This window comes from Ceratotherium simum, chromosome 6 (assembly GCF_057802395.1).
Source record: "Ceratotherium simum simum isolate JZ-2026a chromosome 6, ASM5780239v1, whole genome shotgun sequence".
Classification (NCBI taxonomy): Eukaryota; Metazoa; Chordata; class Mammalia; order Perissodactyla; family Rhinocerotidae; genus Ceratotherium; species Ceratotherium simum.
In genome coordinates, this window is record NC_141905.1 from 46,766,861 (window position 1) to 46,776,028 (window position 9,168).

The 9,168-nt window shown below is 36.9% G+C and overlaps 1 pseudogene; it reads left to right on the forward strand.

The window, feature by feature from the left end:
* Positions 1-7,866: 7,866 nt before the first annotated feature.
* Positions 7,867-8,471, forward strand: LOC101402743 (large ribosomal subunit protein uL22 pseudogene; annotated as a pseudogene).
* Positions 8,472-9,168: the final 697 nt, after the last annotated feature.

The window sequence follows — 9,168 nt, forward strand, 5'->3', positions numbered from 1 at the left end:
TGAGTTATAACCATAACAGAAAGAATTTTCAAGGGACTCCTAGTTGGGTAACCGCAACTAGTAACATAACACTTCTGTAGAAATATGATTGAACTTAATTATTATCTCCTCACGAAAAATCACTGGGCTTAATCACGTAGATACATGAATACAGATACAGCTACCATTTAATGAGGATTTACTGCAAAGGAGAGGGTGGTAATTACTTTACATACATTATATCTGATTGCCTAAGATGTGCCAAAAACTTATGAGGTGAATACTATTTTTATTCCCATTTTACAGACAAAAAATTTGAGGCTTAAAATTACAGAGAGTATGTCATGAAAATGAAATCTGAACTTAACGATTTTTGACACCAAACCTGTGCTTTTAATCATTATACCTTATAACTTCCTAAATTCAATGGGCAGGAAACTCCTGGACTGTATTTAATTCATGAAGTGAGGTTCACTTGTGTTATGTTAAACAGATTATAGATTGGCAACACAAAATATCTAAGGAGTTTCTGTGTCTTTGTTTCCTGAAGATCTAAATTGTCAATATGCCTAGTTTTCCATGGTAATGCAGAGGATTATAATATAAAAATATCTGAAACAGTGGTCATTAAAGAAATTATTTGTATTTTTCTTTGGAATGCATTATTTTCCCCTTCACATACACACTCATACACATACATTATCTTAACTGATCTAAAGATGTTTGGATTCATTAGTAATAAAATAAATTTCTATTTACTGAATACACATTGATGAAATTTAGGGGGTACTGAATATCTTAAAATGGCTAGGAGATAAACATTTTCCATGAATAGTGCAATAATTTAAAGGTAACCCCAAATAGTCAGTCCACCATGTTGTTATAGTTTAGAAGCTGAGTCTATCTGATTCTAATCTAATTCTAATACTTTCTGGATGTCAAAGTAGGGGCATTATTTAGTCTCTCTAAACATCAGTTTCCTCCTTTATGTAATGAGAATAATACTGATACCTTACTTATGGATGAAGTCACATACATTAAATGCTTAGCACTGTGCCTAGTACATAGTAAGCACCCAGTAAATGCTAACCATCTTCATCAGCTATTAATAGAGTCAGCTTTTTCTCTTCCTCCCTTCCTTCTGTTCTCCCTTGTGTAAGTTCATCAAAAAGAAGCAATATTTCTATAGGTTTTTAGTATTTCTACAGGAATACTGATACCATTCCTTGACTATACCCCTCCAGACCATGATAACATTCTACTTGCTGGGGCAAGGCAATTACCACTGCAAAAATTTTTACCTCATTTGGCCCCAGCAAACATACTCAAAATATTCTTTTACTTGACCCTACTTAATGGTGTCTTGACAGCATTAAATCATTCTGATTTCACAAGGGAAAAAAGCTTAATGACTTCCCTCTACTAAAAAATTTTAAATTAATAGATAAGTAACAATCATGAATGGGTGGATGGACTCATCAGCAAACTATTTTTGCACTTGGAAAACAAGCAAGGACATTGTCTAGGACATTTTGCGTTCCATCTGGCAAGGACAGGAGACATTTTGGGTTGTCTCAACTATGTGTGTGTGTGTTTTGGGGGGTAGGTAGAGGCCAGGGATGTGCCAAATATCCTATGATGCACAGGACGGTCCCCACAACAAAGAATTATCAGATCTAAATGTCAGTAGTGTCATTACTGGGAAACTCTGGTCTGGACGTACTGCCATTGAAATTAAAGACATATTTACTTGGAATACATTAGAAAAAAGAGAGAGAGAGATTGGTCAGTCTTCCTCTTCCTCCCATTCTTCAGCACAACCTCCAACGTGGTTGTATTTAGTTAGAAATACATTATTATAATAGCCATATTTTAAATTATTTTTTCTACTCCTTTCCTTCTTCTGAAGGATATAAAATCATATTTGAACCAATTTAGCCAGCCTGGAGAAAACCAGACTCAGATAATTTCAGAAGTGCCACCCTTTGACATGTTATTTTCACTTGTTAAATGATAATTTAACAGCCTTCAGTCACCTGCAGGGAGGTTTTACCATTTCCGCTGTGGGAATCCATGTCTGTGTTATGAGGTCACACAGCATGAAACCATGATTTACTAGGACTTTACACTGCACAGCAAGGCCTTTGGAAACGTTCTTTACACTTCCACTGGGACCTGTTGTTTCAGATCCAGAAAGGGTTTTTGAGAGTAGAAGAGACAACAGGATTTTTATAAAATATGCATAAAGCACCAGTAATATGACTCCAGTTCTCAAATTGTTCTATGAGTGCTTATTGTTTGGTATGGAAGACAAAGTCAAACACATCTGATTGTTCCAGTATATGAAACTTCTCAGCCAAGTTTCACATTTCACTGGGTTTCTTTTGCTATTTTGATTTTTCTAAAATCGTGACATCCTGCCTCTTAGTGATGTGAAACTGAAACAAATTAATACAACACGTTCCAATCCTAAGAATATGTAATTTTGAATGAATCACTTGGATGACTGAAGTGTAAAAACGTTCTTTGGCACGATGTTATGAAAAATACATTAAAAATACAAAGAGCATCGAATGAAATATATATTGCTACGTCAGCTTAGAAATTTATTTCTCCTCATATAGTTAATTTTCTCTTTTCTTATTTCCTTTTCACAGAAATCTGGGAAATATCTTTGAAACTCTAAAATTGTGTATATTGAATGGGGGAGAAATAGCGACCTTTGTAATTTATGATTCAGTCTGCATCAATGCCTAGGACTTTTTTTTTCCCCCATTTTGGTTTAGTTTCAAATAGCCCAGGTGTGTGCTTGTGGACATTTCCCAGCCAAGTTTTCTCATAGTTTCATAGCAAACAGAAGAGAATTTAGAGAAAAAGCACCTCCCTTGAATATGATTTATTTAACAGAAAGAAGCTTTTCTTTCTCTTGCTTCAGTTTTTACTTGGAAGGCTTGCATTTTGTAGCTTTTTCTTAGAACTGCAAAACTTTTCCTCAAAATGTTTTCAACTTAAAATAAAAGGTGTTACTAGGGAAACAGCCAGAAGGCCTGAAATCTTTTTTTCCCCCTTCATTTGAAATGAATAAATATGTAACGAAAGCTGATTCACATAAACATTTAATTGTACTTAAATTTCTAGATGTTTTTAAATATAATTGTCATTTTTACATGAATTCTGAGCTAAAGGGCAACCACGATAGAAAAAGATGATTGAAATATGCAATTTCCCTTATTTCAGGAAGGAACTCCTACAACATAAATTTAATTGTGTTAAAGAATTTTGGAGATATGACACTCTAAATGATTTTGGAGATAAATCAGTACAGAAATATAAAAAATCAAAATTCTAATGCTAGTGATTATTGCAAGGAGGCCATTTATCCTTAAAACATGTGATTTAAAAGCTAATAGTAAGGTCTGATCTTTCTCATTCAACAAAGATTGAGCAATTGCCTAAAATGTGCCACGTATGTTACCGGCCAATGCTTGTCATTTCTAAGTGAAATAGGTCGGTCCTTTAGCAAATCCATGCACTGCCCAATGCAGATTGTACTTTGAATTCTGAAAAATTCGGAGGAAATATATCTAAATGCTCCTGAATATATTACTATATTTTGGGTGGATTTGGCCATTAAGCTTAGGTTGAAGAAGTTATTGATTCTAAAGTTCATATGAAAGAGATAATGCTCAGGCCGGCCCCGTGGCTTAGAAGTTAAGTGCTCATGCTCCGCTACTGGTGGCCCGGGTTCGGATCCCGGGCGCACACCGACGCACTGCTTCTCCAGCCATACTGAGGACGCGTCCCACATACAGCAACTAGAAGGATGTGCAACTAGGACATACAACTATCTACTGGGGCTTTGGAGAAAAAAAGAGGAGGAGGATTGACAATAGATGTTAGCTCAGAGCTGGTCTTCCTCAGCAAAAAGAGGAGGATTGGCATGAATGTTAGCTCAGGGCTGATCTTCCTCACAAAAAAAAAAAAAAAGAAAGAAAGAGATAATGCTCAAGAATAGCAAAGACATTAAATAAATAAACGAATGAATGATCAGACTTGCCCTTGAAGGTATTAAAATATACTATAATGTTTGGTAGCTAAGAAAATATTTATGCAAGGATAGAAAAATTGATCATTAGAAGAAAAGCAGTCAAGAAACAAGCCCTTTGCATATGGAAATTTAGTTTGAGATAAAGTGGTATTTCAAGGGAGGGGTATTTGAAAGGCAGATGGAAATATCTACCAAAATTTAAAATATGCTAATACTTGGATGAAGTGAATACACCTTTAGAAAACTATTCAAAAGAAACAAATCACAAATTCAAAAAAAAAAAGATGTATGCAAAATGATACTCATTGTTTCATTGTTTGCAATAGCAAAATATTGAAAATAGGGCCCAGCCCGGTGGCTTAGTAGTTAAGTTTGGCACGCTCTGCTTCAGCGACCCGGGTTCACAGTTTCAGATCCTGGGCATGGACATACACTGCTCATCAAGCCATGCTGTGGTGGTGACCCACATACAAAATAGAGGAAGATGGGCACAGATGTTAGCTCAGGGCCACTCTTCCTCAAGCGAAAAGAGAAGGATTGCCAACACGTGTTAGCTCAGGGCCAATCTTCCTCACCAAAAAAAAATATATATATACTGAAAATAGACTAAATACACAAAGGGAGGTATTTTTAAAATATGTATATTGCAAATATAATGGGTTACCATGAAACTATTAAAATTAATGGTGTAGACATATATGTATGAATATGGAATTCTTTCAGGAAATATTAAGTGAATAAAAGCAAGTTACAAAATACATAAAAAATAATGCCACTCATATGAATAACCAGAAAGTAATATGTATGCATGTACATATGTACAAAGAACGTAGAAAGGGAGTGGAAGAATATATATCAAATTGCTTACAGCCTCTACCTCTAAGAAGTAGGGGGAAGATTGGGTCAGGGGTGGAAATGGAGACTGTCAATTGAAGAAAAACAATATATCTCTGTGAGGTTTGAATGTTTGAATAGAATGTTCAAGGAGAACAGTGAAAAGAACTCTACACTCACACTGACCAATAGGTAGCCACTAAACCACATGGGGCTGTTGAGCTCATGAAAAGTGGCTAGTGTAATTGAAGAAATGAAATTTTAATTTTATTTAATTTTAATTTAAATTTAAGCAGCCACACGTGACTAGTGGCCACTGTATTGGATAGTACAGCTCTAGACCATCAGCCATCTGACAAAGGAGTTACAAATATACTTCTGCTTACTATAATAGTCTTTAGCATTTATAAATAAATAAGACTTCCACCACTGACCCTTACAAGCTGTGACCTTGACCAATAACCTCTCTGACTTGAGTTTCCCAACTAGACAGTCTAAAGCTATGCTGTACAATGTGGCACCCACTAATCACATGTTGTGCTACATATTTTGGGTGTAATATTTTGAATATGTCGGGTTAAAATAAGATATACTGTTAAATTCATTGCACTTGTTTCTTTCTACTCTTTTAATGTGGCTACCAGAAATTTAAAATTACATATTTGACTTGCATTATATACCTATTGAATAGTGCTATTTAACACAGCCAAGAAGCCCGAGTATTCTTTCTGCCTCAGTAGTTCATATACTGTGTGATTTGGGGGAAAATTACTTAACATCTCTGATCTTTGGTTTCCTTATACAGGTCCTGCCAACCAGATTTCAGTGCAATGTAACAAGAAATAATATAAATGAAAGCATTTTGCAGACAATATAAAACAAGCTTGTCCGATGAGTTTATTCAGGAAATTCTCTCAGTAATGAATGCATGCCTCCCAATGGTTAAGTCACAGTTGAGGTTAACAAATTTTTCACAGTGACTTATCTTTCCTAGATGCTTAATCTAGGACCCTGACATTATAGATGTCTATCCAACTAACCCAAAGAGAAATCCAAGACCTAAAACTGCCCCTTTTCTTCTAAATTCTGGTTGCCATTGTTTTACTCTAGTTTAGATTAGAGCAATTACAGGGGAAGCCAAATCTAGGAGAAAGTTTCATATCTTGTAATCACTCCCCAGGATCAAAAATCAAAGCCTCAGCAAGGATACATAGCCAGAAATATAAACAGAAGAACTTTAGAAGGAAGGCATTAGATCTAGTTCAAGTGCTTCATGACTCAGAATTTTTCATCCCGTCTATGCACTTACTTCCTAAGGACTTGAAAACTAGCTTCTACCTCCATCACTCTACTAAAATGACATACAAAGCTTACCAGTTACCATCTTCTTGCAAAATCCAGTGATGATTTTGCTCTCCTTATTTTTTTGTCTGCAACTATCTGTGCCTACTTGCAACATTCAACTCTTGACTCCTTTCTACTTCTGAAAATCTCTTTCCCCTCGATACTCATGATTGCACTGTCTTGACTTTCCTCTTTCTCTGTGATTAACTCTGCATCTTCCTTCTTCAACTGTCTAACTACGCTTGTCTCCAAAGGCCCTAAGCCCTCTGCTGCTTTCTTTCCACTCTAATCCTTGTAGTAATAATCTTTTCCCCTAGAATCAAAGCAGAGAGTTGTACAGGCACATCTTTAGTTCTAATCTTTTATCTACTTTCTCCTCCCATATTTCCAATTGCCAAAGGACATACTCACAAGGAGTCTCTACCTTCGTAGCAAAACCAGCATATCCAGAATTGAACTTACCCTTGTCTTTTCCTGGTATTCTATTTGTTTTTGAAGCTTCCTTGCTAAACACTTTGAAACTAACTTTAATTTTTCTGTGCAGTTATACCCTAGACTCTTTCTTGCTCCAGAATATCTCAGAATTTCCCCTTTCTTTCTATTTCTATAAGTCACTACCCTTGCCTGTATTACTCACCACATCACATCTGAATGACTAACACTACTGGTCAGCTTGCTTCTTGGTTGTTCTCCTAATCAAACCACATAAAATTAATATGTCTAATGTACCAACTTCCTATGTCCTTCTTTATTGTAACAGAAGCTCCCATTTTCTATTAAAATAAACTCCAATCCTACTGCTGGACTCCCAAGTTTGCACTATAAACTAGCTCTTTAACCTACATACATTTTGTTTCCATTTTCATAGAAGTAGATACCACCCGAGTTGGGAGGGATGAGCCCAACTGTATATCACAGGTGAGTAAACGAGATCACAATAATGCTAAATTTCCCAAACTCACGTAGCTAGCATGATCTTCAAGAAAATTCAGACACTACTGTATTAAGCATATCTAATTGCTATTAGATACCCTTATATACTATTAGATATGCATATCTAATTTCCCATGTGACCTTGGGAAAACGTGTAGCTTTTCTCTACTCCCATTTCTTATATGCAAAATGGGGCTAGAAATACTTGTCTTACTTAATGAAAGAAGATTGAACTATATCAGTGGTCCTTGAAGTGTGGTCCCAGAACTATCAGCAGCAGCCCTGGAAATTTGTCAGAAATGCAAATTCTCAACCACCAGCTCAGACCTACTGAATAAAAAATTCTAGGATGTGATCTAGCAGTATGTCTTTTAACAAACCCCCAAGGAGATTCTGATGCGCACTAAAGGGTGGGAAACAATGAAGTTGATGATTTGACAAGGTTTCTTTGAATTCCAAGTTCTGACATTCTAACTAAATTGTATAATTCTAATCTATCATGTAGTGGTGAGACTTTCTTGGGAGTATTTAACTTAGTTTATGAGATGCATTCCCCAGCTCCCTAGACGCTGCTTGAATGGAGAGCATCACTCAAACTCCCACAGAAACATAACATCAAGGATGGAGCAGGTTATACAAATTATGAAGACTCAGAAGAGTAGAGGTCATTTGTTTTAGTTGCTACATAGCCTGAAAATAAAAGCATAGTCCTCTTCCCGTAAGTGGCCTGAGGTGATCTCTGAAAATGGTTTGCTACTCACTTGACCAGAAAACCCTACAAAATCATGCAAGTCACGAGGTTCAAATCTTCGTGTTCACTTTAAGAACACTCGTGAAACTGTCCAGGCCATCAAGGGTATGCATATCCGAAAAGCCACCAAGTATCTGAAGGATGTCACTTTAAAGAAGCAGTGTGTGCCATTCCGTGAATACAATGGTGGAGTTGGTAGGTGTGCCCAGGCCAAACAGTGGGGCTGGACACAGGGTCGGTGGCCCAAAAAGAGTGCTGAATTTTTACTGCACATGCTTAAAAATGTAGAGAGTAATGCTGAACTAAAGGGCTTGGATGTAGATTCCCTGGTCATTGAGCACATCCAGGTGAACATAGCCCCCAAGACGCGGCGCAGAACGTACAGAGCTCGTGGGCGGATCAACCCCTACATGAGCTCTCCCTGCCACATTGAGATGATCCTTACTGAAAAAGAGCAGATCGTTCCTAAACCAGAAAAGGAGGTTGCACAGAAGAAAAAGATATCCCAGAAGAAACTGAAGAAACAAAAACTTATGGCCTGGGAATAAATTCAGCGTAAAGTAAATGCAAATAAAAGTAAAAGCAGAAGGAAAAAAAAAAAAAAGGAAAAGCATAGCATCATGGTTCTTTTAGGGGGGGTTAGGGAGGGGCATATTTCCGTCAAATTGAGTAGCTAGAAACAATAGAAGACATTGTACTTCTGAAATAGTTCAAGTTTACAATTTTTAGGCAAAACTGGAGTGAACTATAGGCCACAGGAACGCTGCAAAGAGAGGATTGCATTATTTCAATAGTTTTTGTCAGGAAGCTTTAGGACAGCTAAAGCTATGCAGCTAGGTGGAGCAGTTGAACATCTTTAGTGGACAATTGAAAGGGGGAGAAATGTAGAGGAAGGGAGATGGCTGTTTTTTCAGCTCAGACATATTTCCTGTCCTTACAGAAGGTAATCCATGTGAAGAGGAAGGATTTTCTTCCTTCAAAATCCTCAAATGCTGACTCCTAGGTTATGACTTTGAGAGTACATATGTGGGTAGAGTTGGAGGAAAGAGACAAAGCATTGGTTCTTTAGGTTAGGCTGACATAATCCAACTCCAGTGGCCTGTGTTTATGAGGCATGTTTCTTATGAGACTAATTGAGCTTCATCCATGACTAAAGGACACTCAGAACTAAAACAGAGGGAAGTGCAGTATTAAGTCTAGAGGCGAGTGGAGAGTAGTCCACTTGTAGTCCAAGTGGTCCATAGGCCAAATGCTGATTAGTATTTTGTCTTTGTAACCA